The following is a 22,639-nucleotide window of genomic DNA, read 5'->3' as shown; positions in this document are numbered from 1 at the left end:
GAGTTAAACGCCAGGTTGTAACCTGTTTTGGGCGTTTAACTCCAACTTGTAACCTGTTTCTGGCGTTTAACACCAGACTGCAACATGGAACCAGCATTGAACACCAGTTTACTTCATCTATCCTTGAGCAAAGTATGGACTATTATATATTGCTGGAAATCTCTGAATGTCTACTTTCCAACACAATTAAGAGCGCGCCAATTGGACTCTTTTAGCTCCAGAAAATCCATTCTGAGTGCAGAGAGGTCAGAATCCAACAACATCAGCAGTCCTTTTTCAACCTGAATAAGATTTTTGCTCAGCTCCCTCAATTTCAGCCAGAAAATACCTGAAATTATAGAAAAACACACAAACTCATAGTAAAGTCTAGAAATATGAATTTTTCCTAGAAACTAAAGAAAATATACTAAAAACTAACTAAAATATACTAAAAACTACATGAAATTAACCCCAAAAAGCGTATAAAATATCCGCTCATCACAGCACTTGCAGGTGTTTAATCCCTCACTGGTGTTTGAACGCCAGGGTTGGACGTGGATTGGGCGTTTAACACCAGTTCCCAACCCTTTTCTGGAGTTTGAACACCAGAACCGGACATGGATTGGGCGTTTAACGCCAGTTTTCCACCCTTTTCTGGCGTTTGAACGCCAGACTTATTCCTCTCTGGGCTCTTACTGTCCTCAGAGGAATTTTGGGTAGCAGGTTGCTCATCCTCTGTCAGCTGTTCCTTTCTTGGCTTTCTGCTGCTTTGAGTTGAGATATTTAATATTTTTCCACTTCTTAATTGAACTGCTTGGCACTCCTCTGTTATCTGTGTTGATAACTGCTATTTTGTCTAATTCAATTGTGATTTCATATCCTTGTTAGCAATTTTGGTTTCCTGTAGCATCTCCTTAAATTCTGCTAACTGCCTTGTTATAGAAGATAGTTGCTGATTGAGTTCAGCAACTTATTCCTGAGGACTAAGGTCAATTGATACTGCCTTAGCTTCTTCTTTCATGGAGGACTCCTCACTTATGTACAGATGCTGATTTCTAGCAACTATATCAATAAGCTCTTGAGCCTCTTCAATAGTCTTTCTCATGTGTATAGATCCACCAGCTGAGTGGTCTAGAGATATCTGAGCTTTTTCTGTAAGCCCATAGTAGAAGATGTCTAATTGCACCCACTCTGAAAACATTTCAGACGGGCATTTCCTTAGCATCCCTCTGTACCTCTCCCATGTGTTATAAAGGGATTCATCATCCTCTTGTTTAAAGCCTTGGATGACCAGCCTTAGCTGTGTCATCCTTTTTGGAGGGAAATATTGATTCAGGAATTTGTCTGATAACTATTTCCATGTTCTTATGCTTGTTGTGGGTTGGTTATTTAACCACCTCTTAGCTTGATCTTTTACAGCAAATGGAAACAGTAACAACTTGTATACATCCTGATCTACCTCCTTGTCACGCACTGTGTCAGCAATTTGCAAGAACTGCGCCAGAAACTCAGTAGGTTCTTCCTGTGGAAGACCGGAATACTAGCAATTTTGCTGCATCATGATAATGAGCTGAGGATTTAGCTCAAAACTGCTTGCTTTGATGGGAGGTATACAGATGCTACTCCCATATGCAGTAGTAATGGGGTTAGCATATGACTCCAAAGTCCTTCTGGACTGTTCATTTCCATTTATGTCCATGATGAATAAAATGGAATTGATATGAATTGCAAACAAAATACATTTTTGTTTTTATTTTATTTAAGTAGAAACAAACCGAATTATTAAGAATAAATAAAAATAATAAGATAAAATAAAATAATTAGAAATTAAAATGTAAATTTCGAAAACCAAGAGAAAATTAAATTTAAAAACAAAAATTATTTATTTAATTAAGAAGATTTGAAAAACTTTGGATATGATTTTTGAAAAATATTTTGAAATTTGAAATTTCAAAACTAAGATAAGATGGAATAGGAAGTTTTAAAATAAAAATCTAAATTTTTAAAGGGAAATTCAAAAATTAATTAAAATAAAGAGAAAAGATATTTTTGAATTTAATGAAGAAAGAGAAAAACAGTAAAATTGACACCAAACTTAAATTTTTAGATCAAAACAAAGGAAACAAACAGGAAAACTTTGAATATCACAATGAACACTAAGAACAACTTTGGAAAAATCTTTAAGAAAACAGAAACACAAAGGACACCAAACTTAAAAATTTTTTATATTCTGAGCACTAATAATTCGAAAAAAATTAAAAGAAAAATAAAATCATGCAATTGGCACCAAACTTAAAATATGAAACTAAACTCAAACAGAAAACTCAATTATTAGTTTATAAAAATTTTCGATAAAAATGAGAAACAAAATAAGGATTCTGAAAGAAAGTTTCAACCAAAAACAATTATAGAAGACGCAATTTTAGTTACTCTAAACAAAAAAGATAAATTTTTCCTAATCTAAGCAACAAAATAAACCGTCAGTTGTCCAAACTCGAACAATCCCCGGCAACGGCGCCAAATACTTGGTGCACGAATTGTAAATCACAATTTTCACAACTCGTACCACTAACCAGCAAGTGCACTGGGTCGTCCAAGTAATACCTTACGTGAGTAAGGGTCGATCCCACGGAGATTGTTGGCTTGAAGCAAGCTATGGTTATTTTCTAATTCTTAGTCAGGAAATTAATAATAAAAATGGTTGGGTTTATGAGAAGTAATTAACATAAAATAAATATTACTTGTTATGTAGTAATGGAGAACATATTGAGGTTTTGGAGATGCTTTGTCATCTGAATCTGAGCTTTCTTACTATCTTCTTCTTCACGCACACAGGTCTCCTTTCATGGCAAGCTGTATGTTGGTGGATCACCGTTGTCAATGGCTACCATCCATCATCTCAGTGAAAATGGTCCAAATGCGCTGTCACTGCACGGCTAATCATCTGTCGGTTCTCACTCATGTTGGAATAGAATCCGTTGATTCTTTTGCGTCTGCCACTAAGCCCAACACTCGCGAGTTTGAAGCTCATCACAGTCATCCCTTCCCAGATCCTACTCAAAATACCACAGACAAGGTTTAGACTTTCCGGATCTCAGGAATGGCCGCCAATAATTCTAGCCTATACCACGAAGACTCTGATCATGAACCAGGACGCTAAGAGATACACACTCAAGCTAGTGCAGATAGATCGGAGGTGGTTGTCAGGCACGCGTTCATAGGTGAGAATGATGATGAGTGTCACGGATCATCACATTCATCAGGGTGAAGTGCGAGTGAATATCTTAGAATAGAAACAAGTGTGATTGAATGAAAAACAGTAGTAATTGCATTAATTCATCAAAACACAGCAGAGCTCCTCACCCTCAATCATGGGGTTTAGAGACTTGACGTTAGGATTTTTGCTAGTAAAGAATTTATAAAAATAGTCGCATTGTAGATATAGTTTCTAAACCAACAGAAATCCCTTCGTACAAACGTTTTGGTTGTCACAAGTAACAAACCCCTAAATAAATTGATAACCGAGGTATTCAAACCTCGGGTCGTCTTCTTAAGGAACTGCAGGGAAGTATGTTCTTATTATTGGTTATGAAGATTGTAAATTGGGGTTTTGAAGATGAGAAACAAGTAATTTAAATTTCAATTAAAGTAAGTAAGAGACTGTAATTTAAATAAATAACTGTAAAACACACTTTTGGCAAGGTATGGGAGATTAGAAGTCCTATCCTAGTTATCCTTATCAATGATGATGAAAATTGAATCTTAATTCCACTTAGTTAACCTTTTCTAGAGCAAGGGAAGGTCAAGTGACTAATTAGTTAGATCCTCAAATCCTAGTTAATCCCTAAGGAAAGATTGGGATTATTGAAGTTCAATTCAATTAGCAAAGATAACGATTATCAATCATGTTTGAGTTTGATAACTCCTGAGTTACTGATTTCTTAACCAAGACCAAAAAGGGGAAAGTAAATCTACTGGAATAAAAATGTCTTCAGATTGGGGATAAAAGTAACATAAATAAAAGAAAGCAATTGTAAACTGAAATACCTCAAATAACATTAATTCAAAGAGTAATCTGTAACATGGAAGAATTCATAAATAAAATTGAGAAAATAATAAAAAGAAATATTGAACCTGGTAAAGAGATAATCCTAAAAGCGAATAAAATCCTAATTCTAAATCCTAATCCTAAAGAGAGAGGAGAGAATCTCCCTCTCAAAACTAAATCTAAATCATGGAAAACTAACTAATTGGAGACTCTCCCTCTAAATGGATGCATTCTCCCACTTTATAACCTCTGGTCTATGCCTTTTGGACTTGGATTTGGGCCAAAAAGGGCTTCAGAATTCGCTATGAGCGTTTTCTGCAATTTCTGGTGCGTGGCCTCTGTCACGCGTCCGCGTGGGTCACGCGGTCGCGTCATTGGGAGTTTTTCCTTGTCACGTGGTCGCGTCAGTCATGCGTCTGCGTCATATCGTTTCGCTCAAGGCGCACGGTAGCGTCAGTCATGCGGCCGCGTTAATGTCTTTTCGCGCTGGCATGCGGCCGCGTCGCCCATGCGAGCGCGTGGCTGCCAGTTTCTTCAAAAACTCCGTTTTATGATTTCCTTCCAATTTTTTATGTTTCCTTTCCATCCTTTAAGTCATTCCTGCCTTAGAAGATCTGAAACTACTCAACACACGAATCACGGCATCGAATGGAAATAAAGGGTAATCAAAATAATTATTTTTAAGCATAGGAAACATGTTTTTCACATACATTACATAATAGGGAAGGAAAAGTAAAACCATGCAATTAATATGAATAAGTGGGTGAAGGATTGAATAAATCACTCAGATTAAGCACAAAATATATCATAAAATATGGGTTTATCAACCTCTCCACACTTAAACAATAGCATGTCCTCATGCTAAATCCAAGAGTAATGTTAGGTTAAAGTGGTGGAATGTCATGCAATGCAATCTAATCTAAATGCAACTACCTAAATGAATCATGCAATTCTAAATTTTTATTCACTTGTATATAAAGCTTACATGTAGTTGAATTAATTCACATTCTCAAGGAATCATATATATAGCCAAGCATTAGATAGTGATAAAGTGCCTTTACAATTGAGATGGGAGAGAAAAACATTTTATAAACTTGCAAGACAATTTATAATTTAAGCAGAGATATATGTTAATGAGCTATTGAACCCTCACTGGATTTTGTGTTTACTCTCTAGTCACTCAGTGTTTATTGGGTTAAACACTCTATTCTTCTTTTTTTATTCTTACTTTCTATAACTTTGTTCTTCATCTAACCAATCAACAATTATAGAATATAGACATACCAAAGTCATGAGGTCTTTAATTAAGGTTGTAATGGGGCCAAGGTAAAGGTAAGGGTATATGTATAAGGCTAAGTGAGCTAATTAAGCGAATCCTTGATTAGTCTAAGATCTCACCTAACATACATACTTTGTAAAGCAAAACTTCTTTACCTATTTTCCCACTTTTTCCCACTTTTGATGTTACATGCTCATACTTTAACTTTTGTCCCATGTGCATTTATTTTGCATTTGGAGAATTCTTTTGTATCCCCTTTATTCAAATACTGAAAAATAACATTTTTTTATTGCACATGGTAATTCAATTATTTGATTTTACATGAGCATGCTTCCCAAAATTTTTATTTGAATAATTTTATTCTTTTCAACTTTTCTACCTTTTGTTTTTATCATCCGTGTTCCCAATAGGTTTCCCACACTTAAACAATTACACACTTTCTATCTTAAGCTAACCAAGGATTCAACTTGGGATTTTTATTTTGTTTTTTTGCTTAAGGCTAGTATTGTGGTTTATAGAATAAGAGGGGGTTTAAAGGTTCAAGGGGGCTGACAAGGGTGATGTAAAAGGTAGGCTAATTTGGGATAAGTGAGCTAAAATCAAACAATGGCCTCAATCACTCTCTTGGTATGTATTTCTATTCTATAATTGGACATATAGATTAAAACAAAGTAAAGAACATCAGAATAAATAAGAAGGGCGGAACACACAGGAATAAAATATTATGGTTTGAATGTAACCATACAATTAAGCTCAAAACTCACAGGCTGTGTGTTCTCTAACTCAAAAATCATATATCAGTTATGTATGTCATGCAAGTAAAATTAAAAGTTTCCATTATTCTCAATGTAAAACTTAAGGTGGCTTTAAAGTTCTAGTGTTTTTCCTTGATGAAATGTTGTTAACTAACTAACATTTAATGCTATATATACAAGGTGAGTGGATTGTTTCTATTATGTCCAAGTTTCTAGTTTACTTCCTTTTTATATTTTCAATTTAAACTAAGCTATCTTATGCTAAAAAGGGTAAACTATACTAATTAATCCACAATTTCTATAACTAATAAGTTAGAATTGTAACTAAACTAAATGGCTAAAATATGAACTAAAGTGCGAAATGCAGAAAATAGAGTATAAATACATGAAAATAGCAATGTATAAGTATTGGGAAAATAAAAATAAAAATAAAGAGAAAAATACAGAAAAATAGCAAAATAAAATGAAAGAGTCTATAGTGGTTCACCAAAAGAATACGCCAGAGATGGCGACCTCCCCACACTTAAAATGAAGCATCGTCCCTGATGCTCACTCAAGCAGGGTGTGAAGGGGTGTCATCACTAGAAGGGTGGGTAGCTGGAGTCTCTGTGGTGGTGGTCTGAGGATCTGCCTGCTGCAGAGGAGGTACTGACCGGATAGGGATCTTTGGGTCTACAGCTTGAATCTGAGGCGGAGCCTCCTGATGTGATGCAGCCTGCTCTGTGCCTGCCTGTGCAGCCTCACTCTGTGGATGGGTCTCTGCCTCGTGATCATCCGCCTCCTCCTCAGATGGTGTGTCAGGCTCTGAGGGAATGTCGCCGCCAGATCGGATCATCAGCTTCAGGTGCTCATAGCGTCGCTTGTTGCGACGCTCCATCTGGTCGAGCCGCCAAAACAGGCGGTGCACTAGGTGATAAACTGGCTCTGAGGCAGGTGGAGGTGCAGTAGTGGTAGCAGGGGTGGCTGGGGTAGCTGTGGAGGAAGAGGGGCTAGCAGATGGTGTGGCTGTCTCAGCAGTAGCAGTGAGGAATGGAGGTCTGTAGCCCAAAGCCAGAAAGTTCCTGCTGTGAGTAGGGGTGTGCAAAAAAACTAGTTTCACTGAACTGAATTGAAACTAAACTGAAACTATTTTAAATAAACCAGTTTTTTTAAATAAAAAACTGAACTGAAACCATAGTTTTTATGAAAACCAATTTATTAAAAACCAGTTTTTATGGTTCAGTTTAGTTTTAAACCAAATTAAAACTGGTTTTATTTAAACTCTAAAATTAATTTTTACATACTCTTTCTCTCTCTCCCTTCACTTTCTCTCTCCCCTTCCTCTCTCTCTCCTCTTTCTCCCCCTCCCTCCCTTCTCTCTCTCTTTTCCCTTTCTTCCTTCTCTCTCTCTCTCTCTCTCTCTCTCTCTCCCTCTCTCTTCTCTCTCTCCTCCCTTCTCTCTCTCTCTCTCTCCCTTCTCTCTCTGTTCTCTCTCTCTCCGTCTCTCTTCCTCTCTATCTCTCCTCTTTCTCCCTCTCCTCTCTCTCTCTCTCTCTCCTCTCCCTCCTCTCTCTCCCCTCCCATCTCTCTTTGTCTCTCTCTCTCTCTCATTTCCCCTCTCTCTCTCTCTCCCTCTCCTTTCCCGTCTCTCTTCCTCTCTCTCTCCTCCTCTTTCTCCCTCTCCTATCTCTCTCTCTTTCCTTTCCCTCCTCTCCCTCTCTCTCCTCCCTTCTCTCTTCTTCTTCTTCTTCTCTCTCTCTCTCCCTCCTTTTCCTCGTTCTCCCCTTCTCTCTCTCTCTCTCTCTCTCTCTCTCTCTTTCTCTCTCTCTCTCCTTCTTCTCTTTCTTCCCCTCCTCTCTCTCTCTATTTCCTCTCGTTCTCTCTCCCTCTTTTTCCTTTTTCTCCCCTCTCCCCCGCTCCCCCTCCTTTCCCCTTCTCTCTCTCTCTCTCTCTCTCTCTCTCTCTCCCATTTTCCCTTTCTCTCCCCTTTTATTTCTCTCTCTCCTCTCCTTCCTCTCTCTCTCTCTCCTTCCTTTATCTCTTCCTCTTTCTCTTTCTCTCTCTCTCTCTCTCTCTCTCTCTCCTTTTTCCATTTTCTCTCTTTTTCTCTCCTATTTCTCTCTCTCCCCCTTCCCTTCTTTCTCTCTCATCTTTTCTCTCTTTCTTCGCCCTCCTCTCTCTCTCTCGCTCTCCTCTTTCTTCCCTTCCTTTCTCTCTTTTCTCTTTCTCTCTCAATCTTCTCTCACTCTATATCCCTCTTCTCTCACTCTCCCTTTTTTCTAAAATAAGAGAGAGAATGAGGGAGAGAGAAAAGAGAAAAAAATTTGAGAGAAGGAGAGATAGGAAAAAGAGAGAGAGGAGGAGGAGGAGAGAGAGAAAGAGAGAGAATGGAGGGGGAGAAAGAGCGCAAGAGAGAGAGGAAGAGAGAGGGAGAGAAAGTAAGAGAGACAGAGAGAAAGAGAGAGGGAGAGAAAGAGGAGGGGAAGAGGGAAGGAGAGAAAGTGAGAGAGAAAGAGAGAGGAGGGAAAAGGGAAGGAGACAGAGGGAGACAGAGATAGAGAGGAGGAGGGATAGGGGAGAGAGAATGAGAGAAATGGATAGAGAGAGAAAAGGGAGAGAGAAAGAAAGGGGTGGGGGAGAAAGAGAGAGAGAGGAGGGGAAGAGAGAGAAATATAAGAAGAGAGAGGGGGAGAGAGAGAAAAGGAAAGGGGGGAGAGAGAGGAAGACAAAGAGAGGGGAAGGGGAGAAAGAGGGGGAGAAAGAGAGAAGAGAAAGAGTGAGAGGGGAAGAAGAGAGAGAAAGGGAGAGAAGGAGAGAGAGAAAGGAGGGAAAGAGAGGGAGAGAAGAGAGAGAGAGAGAGAGAGAGAGAGAGGAGGGAGAGAGAGAGAGAAGGAGAGAGAAAGAGAAAGAGAGAGATAAAGAGGAAGGAGAGAGAAGGAGAGAAGGAGAGAGAGAGGGAGGGAGAGAGAAAGGGGAAGAAAGAGAATGTAAAATCTAATTTTATATATGTTAAGAGAGAGAGAAAGAGAGAGAGGGAGAGAGAAAGAGAGAAAGGAGAGGGAGAGGAAAAGAGAAGAGGGAGAGAGAGAGAGAGAGAGAGAGAGAGAGAGAGAGAGGAGGGATAGGGGAGAGAGAGAATGAGAGAAAGGGGAGAGAGAGAAGAGAGAGAGAGAGAGAGGGAGAGAGAAAAGGAAAAGGGGGAGAGAGAGAGAGAAAGGAGGGGGAGAGAGGGAGAGAAGAAGAGAGAGGAAGAGGGGAAGGAGAGACAGTGGGAGAGAGAGAAAGGAGGGGGAGAGAGGGAGAGAAGGAGAGAGAGAGAGGGAGAACATAAGGAGAGAGAGAGGGAGTGAGAGAGAGAGGAGAGAGAGAGAGGGGGGAGAGAGAGGGAGAGAAGAAGAGAAAGAGTGGGAGAGAGAAAATGTAAAAACTAATTTTATATATGTTAAAAGTTAAAAGTAGTTTTAGCCTATAAACCAGTTTAAACTGGTTTTTTCAATTAAAACTGGTTTTATTTTTATGAACTGGTTTAAACTAGTGCACTGTATTGTAAACTGGTTTAAAACCAGTTTCTTATTTGACAAAGTAGTTTGGTTCAGTTTCTAAACCATTTAAAATGGTTTAGTGCAGTTTCAGTTCAATTTATGAAAAAACTGAACCATGAACACCCCTAGCTGTGAGGGATAATCTTCTTGCATTCTGCAGCAGGTGGCTTCTCATCAGCATCCTCCCAAGGCACGTCAGCTCGACGGCCTAGCTGTATAATCAGATAAGGAAAGGGTAGAGTGCCTCGGACGTGGACCCTGGCCATATAGTACCGGATAAAGCGTGGCAGGTACAGGTCCTTACCCTCCATCACACACCATAGAAGGGTGATCATAGCGGTAGGGATCTCTGTCTCATGGGTACTCGGCATGACAAAATTGCTCAAGATCTGGTGCCATAGCCGAGCCTCATCATTTAAGTAAATCCGCTTGATTCCCTTTGGCATGGTGGTGTTCTGACCCATGATCCATGGAACGGTCAGGTCAAGGGCTATCCTGGCCTTGACTGCATCCCAATCAAACTTCATGAAGCGCATATCCTCCTCAGCTTTTTGATAACTATCCAGCTGATCAGATTTAGGCAGAAGCTTCAGAACATCCTCTATGGCCTCTTCAGTGACCAGAATCTGCTTCCCTCTTAGGTTCACTGCATCTAGGGAAGTCTTGAAGTAATTGCAGTAGAATTCCCTTACCCAAGAAGCATTGACCTCAGTCAGGTTTCTTTCCAGGAAGAACCAGCCTCTTTGTTTGATTTGCCCAGAGGTGTATTGCTGGAGTTCTTCTAGGATTTTCAAAGTCCTCTCCAGGTACAGGTTCCTGGAGGTTGCAAACACTGGAAACTTCAGCTCACAGTATCGGTTTGCAAACTTTCCTGGATCAGTAGCAGGGAGTAACTGGTCGGCCTTCTCCTGCGGGGTAAAGTTTTTCTCCCACCAGGAGTCCTCGTGCATGATATCCAGGATGGACGTGGAGGATTCACCTCTTTTACGTTTTCCAGTAGTTGCCTTTGCCTTTCGTTTTCTTTGGCTGGCAGACATCCTGAAAAATAAAAAACCAGGATATAATAAAAACAGGAAAACAAATAAGCAAATAAGCAAAAGAAACACAAAGTTGCAAAGGAGGAATAGAATTAGGAAAATGAGTTAAGTAAATTTGTATTAAGGATTGTATAAGATTTAGAATACTGAGACGAAAAATGGCACAACCCAAAATGTAATTGAATTCATGTTAATTAAAAAAAATTATCATCAAGCCTAGGTTAGAAGGTTAAAAGAAAGTGAAAAAATAGAAGAGATATTTGGAAAGGTTAGGTTGGTTAGAATTGAAAAAGAGTTTAGGAAGTTAAAATAGTGAGGTAGTAAAAAGTGGTGTAAAGTAAGTGGCATAATGATAATATTCCAAGTAACAGGCATTCACAAATAGAAGCTATAGGTAACTCATATCCAAACAAGGAAATTAGGTTGACGATGATTCAGATTAAGAACCAGGAAATCAAAAAGGATAAGAAAGCTTGCCCTGGCATTCATGAATTAGTTTGGTAAAAGCAGAGTGAAGCAGAATTTAAAAGTACTAAAACCAAAACATGAATGAAAGAAGAACAGTTTTACAAAAAATGGGGCAGCGTTCTAGCTAAAATTGGATTGTTCCGGAAAATAAACAGCAGTCATAAGAGTTCATATGAGTTAAAAATATAGCTGCAGTTACATATAAGGAATATGAACATGGAAAAGCAGTGTAAAGAGCAGCATGAAACAGGAAATTACAGCATATGAACAATACTAACAGTAACAGCAGAATTGCGAAAAGTAGAAAATAAGAAACACGAACAGCGTAATTAATCAGGCCTAAATCCACTAACCACATCCTAGGCTACCTAACAACCTAAAATCCACTACAACATGCATCTCTAACTAGCCTAATGATGAACAAAATCAGAAAAATATGGAGTTAACTACGAATGATAGAAGGGTGGCGTTAAGCGGAACCTGGAAGGTGTAGGAAAGAAAAGTGGGGTAGAGAGGTGGCTGGGGGATGGTGATGGTGGCATCTGGCATAGCGGTTGGCGGTGGCGCGGCGGCGGTAGGTGCTGTTCGGAGGCAGGGGCTTAGGGAAGGGCAATGGGGTAGGGGGAGAGAAAGGGAAGGAAGGGAAGGGGGCGTGGGTGGCGGATGGGGGCGCGGCGGTGACGGCAGCGTGGTGGGGTGGTGATTGCGGAGGGGGGTAGTGGCGGTGGAGGGAGGAAGAAGAAGGAAGAAGAAGAAAAAAAGGGAAGGAGGAAGGGGGGTGGCGTGGCGGCGGTTGGTGATGGTGGCTGGGTGGTTGGAGAAGAAGTGAGGAAGGAGAAGGGTTGGGGGGCGCGAATGGTAGGGTTCGTGTGACTGGGGTTATGGAATTTGAATCCACGCGGTCGCATGGGGCACGCGGTCGCGTGGTTGGGCTGAAATGGGGGTTGACGCGATTGCATGGAATGGATCAGGGATTGAATGACGCGATCACCTGGGGCATACGATCGCGTCGCTGGAAATTGTGCTAAACGCACGATTCCAGCTTCGTTTCAGCGCAACTCTCTGTTTCCTTTTGGGGTGTTGTGTAATCCATGCGACGCGATCGCGTCGCTCACGCTGTCGCGTGGGATTGATGTTGTGCAAGGGACGCGATCGAATGGGCGTTTTGTGCAAAACGCACAATGGCTGTACAATTCCAGCCTAACTTTCTGGACGTTGGATGTTTACGCCGATCTCCAGATCACGCGGCTGCGTGAATGACGCGGTCGCGTGGGAAGTGTTTTTCGCAACTTAACGTGATCGCATGAATGATGCGGTCGCGTCGTGCACCCTTTTTTTTTTATGCAGTATGCAGAATGCAATGCTTAATGTGAATGCTATTTAAAACTCCAGATTCAATATAATAAAATAAAACAAAACTTGAAAACAAGTAAAACTAAATAAATAAAAAAAATTGAAAAGGGAACGATCATACCATAGTGGGTTGTCTCCCACCTAGCACTTTTAGTTAAAGTCCTTAAGTTGGACATTGGATGAGCCTCCTACTATGGCAGTTTATGCTTAAACTCGTCCATAAATCTCCACCAATGCTTAGAATGCCAATAGCTTCCGGGATCCCAAACTAGGCATGTAAAGCTTCTGAGCAGCTTCAAATAGATTCTCAGGCTCTCGGGGTGACGAATGTCAAAATAGATTCCAGGATCCCAAACTTGGCTTTTAAATCCGCCTTCGTCTTGATCTATATTTTTCCATCTGGGCGGTTTAGAAATTAAATTCTCAACAAGATAACGAAACGTTTTCTGAGATCCATTTGATAGATCATGATGCCAATCTGCACACTTCGAGTTGAAGCGTGGAACCTTATTGAACTTTGTGCACCAGCTCTGAGCACGAGCCATTTCCCGTTTACTCTTAAAGTCGCAGAGAGCTCTAAGCTGGCCATCTGTTTCAAACAAACCATATTTAAGTGGAAAAATAACGTTTACTCTTCATTCTCCCTCTCTCTGACCCAATATCACCTTTACTTAATTTCACTGCTCATAACTATACATAATATGGATCTTGATTAATTAGTGAAATTTTAATTTCTGTGTGGAAATTACTTAATTCAGAACGCCACCGATTATGTGTTTTCATCTGTTTCATATTAAGAGTACTGTCCACATGCAGTAGTAGGAGTATATATGCTTTTACATTTTCTATTTCCTCTTATATATATGCTTTCTGTGTGTAACAAACTCTGCTTTATGCTTAATTAAATTTGATTAGCTTTCATATTCCTAATTAAGATAGTATTTTGTTGAACCAGATTGGGGTTGGGTGCTTATTAGAGAAGCTAATAAGGCTAATAATTTGAATTTCCTCATATAGAGCTGAAGCTTGCCGGACTTATTTTTTTTCTTGCTTATATTTATATAAATTATATTTAATTTGTTCTTTTTTTTGTGGTTTAGTAATGTTTTTTTTTTTTTTTGATAATGCATATTTTAGAACGAGCGAAATGAGAAGAACCGGTTGATTGTAGAAAGAGAAAAAGCTTTTAGCTTTTTTTGAAGTTATAGATTGGTTTCTAATATATATATTTAGTGGTTCTAATATTTTATATGCTAAAGTTTTTGCTTCTTTTATGGGTTGTTATATTAATATAATACATTGGAATGAGGAGTTGTGTTGAGACAATTTTGCTTCTTTTGGTTTTAATTTCTATTTATCTATTACTTCTATTTAGCAGCAGAGAAAGAAGAAGAACAACTCGAGCATGGCACAAACGCTAGCGATGCCTATAGCTCCCTCTCTCGCCCTAATCTCAAACCCTAGACCTCTTTCCAGAGCCGTCTATTTCCCTATTCTCAACCCTCCCAAGGTAACATAAAACAAACTCTACCTTACATTTCTGAAATTTGTTTGTTTACTTTCGAATTTGTGTGCTCAGGTGAGAGAGTTAAGCATAGAGTGCGCTCGAGTTGGCGGAGTGGAGATTCCGAACAACAAGAGAATTGAGTTCTCGCTACAGTACATCCATGGAATTGGAAGGAGCAGAGCTCGTAAGATTATCTGCGATATAAGCATGGACAACAAGGTCACTAAGGATCTCAGCGAAGAGGATCTCATCACTCTTAGAGATGAAGTCTCCAAATACGTCATTGAAGGCGATTTGGTTAGTTTCCTTTCGCTTAAACCATTCAATTAATTAAGAAGAAAGTTTAATTTATTGAAGTGTTTATTGATTTTCTCAGAGGAGGTTTAATGCGCTGAATATAAGGAGATTGAAGGAGATTCAATGTTATAGAGGATAGGTAGATAGGTACGTTTGCTGAAGAAGGCAAACAAAATATCAGTGCTATGCGATGCCGAAGTCGCACTCATCATCTTCTCTACCAAAGGCAAGCTCTTCGAATATTCCAGTGATCCCTGGTTCGTACCTCTTCATTCTCCCTCTCTCTGACCCAATATCACCTTTACTTAATTTCACTGCTCATAACTATACATAATATGGATCTTGATTAATTAGTAAAATTTTAATTTCTGTGTGGAAATTACTTAATTCAGAATGCCACCGATTATGTGTTTTCATCTGTTTCACATTAAGAGTACTGTCCACATGCTGTAGTAGTAGAAGAAAAAATTGAACTATGAATGATTTCAAATTTTAAAGGTAGAAGAAAAACAGAAAAGTTATTGCTTATTAATGTGATGATTTTGTGGGTTGGAAGTGTTCAAGTAGCTGCTTCTCAAAGAGTATTTTTATAGAATACGGATTGAATCAAAATGAAGAAGCAAGAACAGAGTTGAGAGCAGTAGATGCATGGATACTAACTGACAAGCCTTACTCTCATCAATCCATTCATTTGGTAAGCTTCAATCTCCATTCCCATTTCTTCCCCTTCTTGGATCGGTTTTTGGCTATGATATCTTGGTGTTTCAGGTTTCTTTCTTTTCCTAACCCTTATTGATATAGCTACCTGTGCGATTGGGATTCATGGAAAAGGATCCTGGGAACAAATTTTTTTTGGTCTGATTTGTCAGATTCATTTAAAGATCGGTGGTAGTTCTCAAGAGGAAATCAGCCTAGGGTTCATGTCACTCTGCCTCTCTCTTATCTTGAGAAACAACAAGTTAGGTGGGAATTTTTACGGCGGCCCTATCCTTTCTCTGTCCCCTTCCATCATGTGGCGTGTTTCACTGTTCAGTCCGAATTTCCTGTGATGTAGGTCTGTAGTGGTTATGACTTATTTCAAATTCTTTGATATTTGTTTACTTTGATACTCAAGTTTCCTTTCAATTAACAGGATTTGTTTTTGTCCCTGTTTGGGTGTTCTTTTCTGATTCTGTTTTGAAAATTGGATTTTTTGTTTTGATATAAGATATTTTGTTCCAGTAACAGTAATTGTTTTTGGTTCTGTTCATCCATTCCCTTCTGATTTCCTTCTGAAAATTGGGTGGTTTTGTTTGTATTGCTGCTTGTGTGATAGATGAAACAAATGAACTATGCTTAGTGTCAATTGATTCAAAAAAGCTCCTCTCTAATCTCACCCCCTGGAAGGAATGTTGGAAGATAACACTCAGAATCATCAGAATGAGGAGTTTAATTGATCATAGGGAGGAGAATGAAGAACATGCTTTTCTTCGGCTTCTGATAATGGATAAAGAAGTTAGTTATTATAGCTATTTTGATAGTTTTGTTGAATAAGTTTGTATAGAAAAATTTTAGTCGCTTTAATTAGTCATTTGAATTGGATAATAACTGTTCAATTCACAGATTTAATCATGCTGCTTCAGATGCTTTTTGAACTTTTCTTTAACTAAAAGTTTTATATGATGTTGACTAGAAACATAAATTGAGTTTACTACAACACATGTGTGGAGTGTGAGTGTTGATATTTCCTTATCTTATTCGATTTCAGTTTTACTGTGTTCTTTGGGGATTTTATTTGTATGTGAAAATTCTAAAATATCTTCAATTTCCTAACTGATTTAAGGTGCTGGAAATGACACGCTTTAAAGTTTCTCAAATAAATTTTTACTCATAAGAAGGTCTCGAATTTCTGTATAATTTGTTCTTACTTTTGGTTAATGATTTGTACCCTTTCTTCCGGGTGTGAAAATTCTGAAATTGTGTTTGACTCTGTGTTCTCGGTTTTCCTTTGTTATTTGTAGATTTTATTCCGGGTTGAAAATTCTAGAATAATTGCAATAACATAAAAGTGTCAGTTTAACAAAATCTTAGTGGCTTCGATTAGTCACTTGAATTTGATACTGCCTAATTAGTGAAATGACATGCTTTCAAATTTCAGTTTTTAATATTTTCTCATTCAAAGATTTCAAGGTTCTTTTTGTTCTTTATTATAAGTTTGGCTGTATTCTTCGGATTTTTAATCTTGAGTTTGAATATGCTAAAAGCTTTTCAAAATAAGTGAACAAGTGCGGTTTTAATTTGACCAATTTATGCATTCAAGTTCGAAAAACTATTGTGTTAAAACGGTGGAAAATTCTTTAAAAATCTGTATGGTGTAATTTCAACCGCTGGGTTCCTTTATTTTATTCTTTATTGTTTCTTTGATCTTTTGGTCTTTATTTTCTTGGGTACTTATTGTATCAATGCATATTTTGTTTCCCTCTTTTATGAGTGATGGGCGTAATGGATGATGATTTGCTTTTGATGGTCCGCTCTGGTGTTTGCAGTGGCGGCGGTGGCACTACTAGGTATGATTCTTCATTCATATTATTCTGTTTTTTTTTTCATTTTATTTTTCACCTTTGTGGCTTGATATGGTTCAATTTCAATTGCTGCCTTCCTCATTTTGTATGTTGAGAAGTCGTTACCTGTTTTCTTACTACTGGTTATTTTCTTTTTTTTTTTCTGATGTTTTTTGTCACAACTAAATTGAGTGTTAAATTTACCTTTGTGCCCTTTTTTTGTCTTCGGAGTCAAAATTACCTTTTTGCCTTATTTATATACAAGTGTACACCACTCTGGTCATTGGTGTAGGTTGTATTGTGTCGCGTCTTTGCCTTGATTCTTTTCCATTATCTCAGTGGGATTCAAAGTGGGTAAGGATTTTGTTTCTGAAATTAATTTTGTTTATCATCATTGTCTTTTCTAGATATTATTGTGTTTCACATAATTATGAATTCGCTGTATTTAATTCTAAGGTTTCTTTGAATGTCTTTCAAAATTTACAGGCTTTTGTGGGATTAAGTTTTTCTTGCAAGCTGTTAAAATTTGATGTAAATAGATTTTCGTGATTTTTGTGTTGAAGTTGTGTGTGATTATGATACTGTTATCCTTCAGTGTGGTTGACATCTGGCCAATGCTCGATTCGGATTTGTTTTTGGATTGTGCTCTCTTTTTTCTTATTGATTTGGTTGTTATATTTTCATATTAAAATCTATGCTGATAAGAATCAAACTAGGATATGAAGATTTCTGCGATTGAAATATCTTCAAAGTCTGTGGTTATTAGGAGCTCTACTACCTTTAAAAGCAAGAAATTTGAAAAAGGTATACCATTTTTTATATTCATTTCTATGAGAATTGGCACAATAGAAAAGCAAACAAGAGTTTAGATTTTGAATTTTGAAAGCAAGGAAAAATTGATTTTGAGCACAATGTTTCCGTTTTTGGATCAGATTAAATTCATATTTAAAAATCAGATCATTACTTGATTTCTTCTCTCTCTCTGTGTGTGCATGTGTGCGTGTGCGCGTGCGCGCGTCTGTATGTGTGTGGTTCAAAATACCTAGATATATTTCTCATAATTGTCACAACAACTGCAAACTGTATCATTTTATTTTAATTGCAAAATATAGTTGCTGAATTAATCTTCAATTTTTTTTCTTATTCAAAGGAGTGAAAAAAGATAAGTTAATATGTTTACAATGTGCAATTTAGGCCGCTGATTTTTTTTTGTTTGTCTATTTCACAGATCTTTGGGTTATTTATTTATTTATTTATTTTATGCAAAATAAAAGATCTAAGAAAGTGGCGTTTGGATTTTTGTCCGGGTGGAACTCATAATTTCGGATAATTTTATGTTTATTTATTTGTTTTATTAAAATTAAATTTGTTTTGTATCATCATGTTTTCTATGCATTATTGTGTTTACCATTATTATGAATTCGCAGTTATTTATTCTTAGGATTTTTGAATGTCTTTCAAAATTTACAGGCTTTTGTGAGATTAATTGTTTTGTTTTAAACTGCTATATTTTTTATGTAAATAAATTTTCATGATTTTTGTTGTTAAGTTGTATGTGATTATGTCAATGTTATCCTCTACTTATATTGATATTTGGATGCCAATTAACTTTTTTTATAATGTGATTTCTTCGTCGATAAAGATGTATAAGAGAGCGATTGAGGTTGTTGTTGGTTTCGGTTCTCAAATTGCAATACAGTTTTACTGCATATGAAAATGAGGTCAGAAAATTTTCAAGAAAGTTAAGGTAAAAAATTTTCCCTTTGACCTCTTTGTGTATAAACTGTGATAAATTGTGATCTCTATGTATGGAGTTTATATTTCATTTCCAAATAATCCATTGAGTTTTTTGGATGTCTGAACTTCTTTGATTAATATTTTTGGATGAAATTTACTTTTATTGTCACATTGGACCTATAAAACGTGTATTTTTAAGATGGTATCTGACAGATAAAATTTTTAACTTTAATAAAAAACCAGATATTTATTTTTTTCAGTGATGATACTAAATCATTTTTTAATCTTTGGATTACTAATCCCATATTCCTTAATTTTGACTCTATTTCTCAATGTTAAAAGATATAATTTATGCACTTGAATGATAAAGTTCTTTTGTTTTAAAAAGTGGAAAAATCTATAAAAATTCGATATGGTTCAATTTCAACGGTTGGCTTCCTCATTTGCTTCATATTGGAGCTATTTATCTCTTATATTTCTCATTTTTTCACCATTTGGTTCGCACCGAAACTTTTAACTTTTATTTTTTAACTCTTAAATGATTAATTTTTATACATTTATATTTAAAAAACTTCTGTACTAAAAAGTAGAAAATTCTATACAAATCAATCCAATGCACTTTCTTTCTATTGAATTTGTAACCACCAAATATCTCTTGTTTGCCTTTTCATATTCTCCTTTTATATTAGTTACTTTTTTTATTATTTCATTCGTTATTATTATTACTAAATGCCGTTTAACAAGTTCTGATCTTCTTTTGCCATAGTCATTGACAAATCCTTGGCATGTTTGTGCATTTACTAAATGCCATTTTTTTAATGTTCTCTTTTTAGGGATAAAAAAATGAAAAATAAAAAATAAGCATTATCTTATGACATATGTAAATTTTTACTCTAATATAACTTTATTAAGATATTATTATAGTTTTGTTGCACTTTATCCACTTGGATATGTTTATAAATAGATTCAGTTTCCCTTGGTTTAATCACAGCTGTCTAAGTTCTTTCTACTTCCTTAGTGTTGTTAATTTAAAAAGTTTGTTAGTGTTTTAGCAATTGTTAGTTTACCAATTCTCTTTGTCCCTTAACTTAGACGAGAATATATATACCAAAAATGAAAACATATTATTCTTTCAAATAAAAAAATATTACCTTGAATTTCAGTTGCCTAATAATTTTTTTTATAAGCAGACATGATCTTTTATTATTTCATTCACTATTATCATTATAAACCTTTTTTTTGTTTGGTTTGTTTTTTCGTATGTTAATTGGTAGGTGAAAAAAGTTTTTGATTATTTTTACCTCAATATATATTGCTGCTAGCTTAGGATCTATAGAAAAGATTATTGATAGGGGCGGCTGTTTACTACATATTTCTAGATTTATATCTATTGTTCTTAGTTTAGTATCTATAGAGAGGATTACTTATTGGGTGCCGTGAATATCTTTTCCTAGATGTCTAGATATCTGAAGTCACTAATTATCTTTCAAATTTTCATGTTACTTACTTCGTCCCCTCCCCCCCCCCCAAAGTAAAGATTCTATGTATTTCAAAATTTAAATTTCTTAATTGATATATGTCTTAATTGATGGTATGGTAATTAGCTAATTTTAGGTACTTAATTACTTTGGTTAGATAAAGATAACTCTTTATTTACTTCACTTGCTAATTGATTAATTTTTTTTTTTTTTGAGATCAAAGAAACACACATGTGTTGTACATAGATGCATACTTCTTTTAGGTTTGTTAGTTAAAACGTGGCTAATTTTTTGGTTCTAGCAGCAATTGGAACAAAAGCATGTGGAAAAAAAAACACGATGAAAGTGAGACACATAATAAGATCTATATACAATTCATATGAAAACACTTCAAATGCTCTCTGAATATCCTAGAAATTGTAAGCATCAGATTGGATTTAGTTTTCTAATATGTAATTCATAGTAGTTTTGAATAATTTTGATTCTTTTTCTGAACTCTGTCTTCATGAAGAGAGATTCTTTTTCGATTTTCTGTTAGGTTCTTCGTTTTCAGTATGTAGTGATTTTATTAGGGTTTGCAATTGTGCTCCTGATTTCCCACTGGGGTTTGTGTGTTTTAAATCTGAGTTTTGTAATTTTCCGTTGATTTTAGTACTCAATTTTCTATGACATACACTGAACTATTGAGCTATTAATACTCATACACACTTGATTTAGGGTAGGGTTTAGGGAGGGGGATGATTTGTGGGAGTGATTGCTGATTGGAATATGGGTCAAATTGAAAAGCTAGATTTGTGGTCATGGAGCTGTCTTTTCGCTTTCATGATGGCAATTGTGAGGTGATCCAATGGCTTCGACAGGTTAGTAGGCATTAGATTGATTTAAGTTTTCTTATGATGTATTCATTCATTGGGACACTTGCTCTATTAGGTCTTTCTTTATTTTTTTCAATTTTTTGTTGGAAAAAGCTACAGCAATAATAGAAGTATAATGTCTAAAATTAGTTTGAGTATTTAAAGTATATAACTATAAGTTCTGGAATAAATTTGGAAATAAGGAAGTTTATTACAATGCACAAAATGAGTTAAATAAACATTATTATTAGAAAACTGTCTCGTGGGATTGTTGATAATTTAGATGACCCAAAATACAAGCATTACAAATATTGGTCTAACCCCTTAGAAACAAGGTGAGATCCTGTACTTAATTACTTTAGTAAACATTTTGTAGAAGTTGCACACAAGAAGACTGCCAATCTAGAATCTGACTATTGTTGGCACTTAGCTACTACGTAATTAATCATTTTATTACCTTGGTTTGGAGTATTGATAGATTCTTGCTTTTGCTATCTTCTATAATGTTGTATCCTGTTGTCTTTTAAAATTCATTGTTTATTCATACTACTTCTCTTTATGGTTTGTGTTATATTTTTGTCCTGCTGCTACAGATTACCACATGCTCCAAATATGGAGATTTACTCTATGTATGGGGTCAGGATTCTAATGTAAAGAGGCTATGTTTATAAGTCAACCTCCCAATCGGAATGCTACATTCCGTTTTAGATTGACACATCAGCAATTGGTGGAGATGAGGACCTTTTTTTAAAGGATGGAGTTTATAGTGCTAACGGGGATGAAACCGATCCTCTTTTAAGCGCTGGTTTCATTTGTGCAAGAGGTTGGTGGGAAAAAAATCCGCTTTAATCCTTCAGGCATCTAAACGTTCATAAGGGAGTATGAAGACGCTGCTCCGGCTAATCTTCTCGAAGGAAGGGGAACCCAGAGTGGTGCTCATGTTGATATATTAGGGAACTTTGCACTTATTGAAGATATTATACGAGTAACAGCAGGAGCCTCTGGTGAGGACTTAGGTGGACATAGAGTTCACTTAGATTTTCATATGGTCTCAATGTTAACTCTCAGTGCAATAAATGTTCCGGCTGGCAGCTGTTCCTTTGTTAAATTATTTTTTACTTTTTGGATTATAAATACTCATTGTTACCTTAGTTTAACATGAATATTACCCATGAGGTTATAAAGAACTGTTGTTAGGAATTAAATGAAAATGTGCACTAATCTTTGATCATTTTAGCATTGGCATTGTGACACCAAACCAATCATTTTTGTGTTGTGAGTTTTCTAAAATGTTACCTATTCTATATGTTTGTGTTTTAGATTAATTTTAAGACACTTCTCAGTTGTATCATATCATTAATAATTTTCTCTTTTGGTGCATGCGTTTATCTTCTTTTGATAGTGCTCCTACTAACACATATACTTAAAATGTTGACAAGGATATGTGTACACTATAAAATCAGTCATGATTTTTTATTCCACTGATTATTTTTTTATTGGATAAAGTAATTTTAAAAATATTTGGATCTTATTAGCGCTCTCTCGTGTCAATTTGAGAGTCAAATACGCAATTTTCTGAATACACAATTTTGATATTAATGGCACAAAATTATAAATAAAAATTTTTCACAAGAAAAAAAATTAGAACATCATGTATTATTAACGTATATTAGAATACCATCAATTTATAGATATTTGTTTGAATCAACATAAAAATATAATTTTATTATTTTAAAACACAATGAGTTGTATTAACATTATACGCATAACCAAATTATTAGTTAAT

The 22,639-nt window shown here is 36.3% G+C and overlaps 1 long non-coding RNA gene and 1 other non-coding gene across 3 annotated transcripts; both read left to right on the top strand.

Annotated features, from left to right (window-relative positions):
- Positions 1 to 13,976: 13,976 nt before the first annotated feature.
- On the top strand, positions 13,977 to 14,894 carry LOC112750445 (uncharacterized). Its single transcript, XR_011873012.1, has 3 exons — positions 13,977 to 14,244; positions 14,324 to 14,501; positions 14,801 to 14,894. It is a non-coding gene; the product is annotated as an uncharacterized protein (transcript).
- A 168-nt stretch (positions 14,895 to 15,062) lies between these two features.
- Positions 15,063 to 21,576, top strand: LOC112750444 (uncharacterized). 2 transcript variants are annotated; one of them, XR_003175826.3, is made up of 6 exons: positions 15,063 to 15,298; positions 15,560 to 15,738; positions 16,770 to 16,790; positions 18,427 to 18,531; positions 20,722 to 20,859; positions 21,447 to 21,576. It is a non-coding gene; the product is annotated as an uncharacterized lncRNA (long non-coding RNA). The 2 variants fall into 2 exon arrangements; XR_011872134.1 differs by lacking the exon at positions 18,427 to 18,531.
- Positions 21,577 to 22,639: the final 1,063 nt, after the last annotated feature.

The sequence above is a fragment of the Arachis hypogaea genome, chromosome 15 (genome assembly GCF_003086295.3).
Source record: "Arachis hypogaea cultivar Tifrunner chromosome 15, arahy.Tifrunner.gnm2.J5K5, whole genome shotgun sequence".
Classification (NCBI taxonomy): Eukaryota; Viridiplantae; Streptophyta; class Magnoliopsida; order Fabales; family Fabaceae; genus Arachis; species Arachis hypogaea.
Note: the sequence above shows the minus strand (reverse complement) of the source record. Positions and strands in the feature narration are given on the sequence as shown.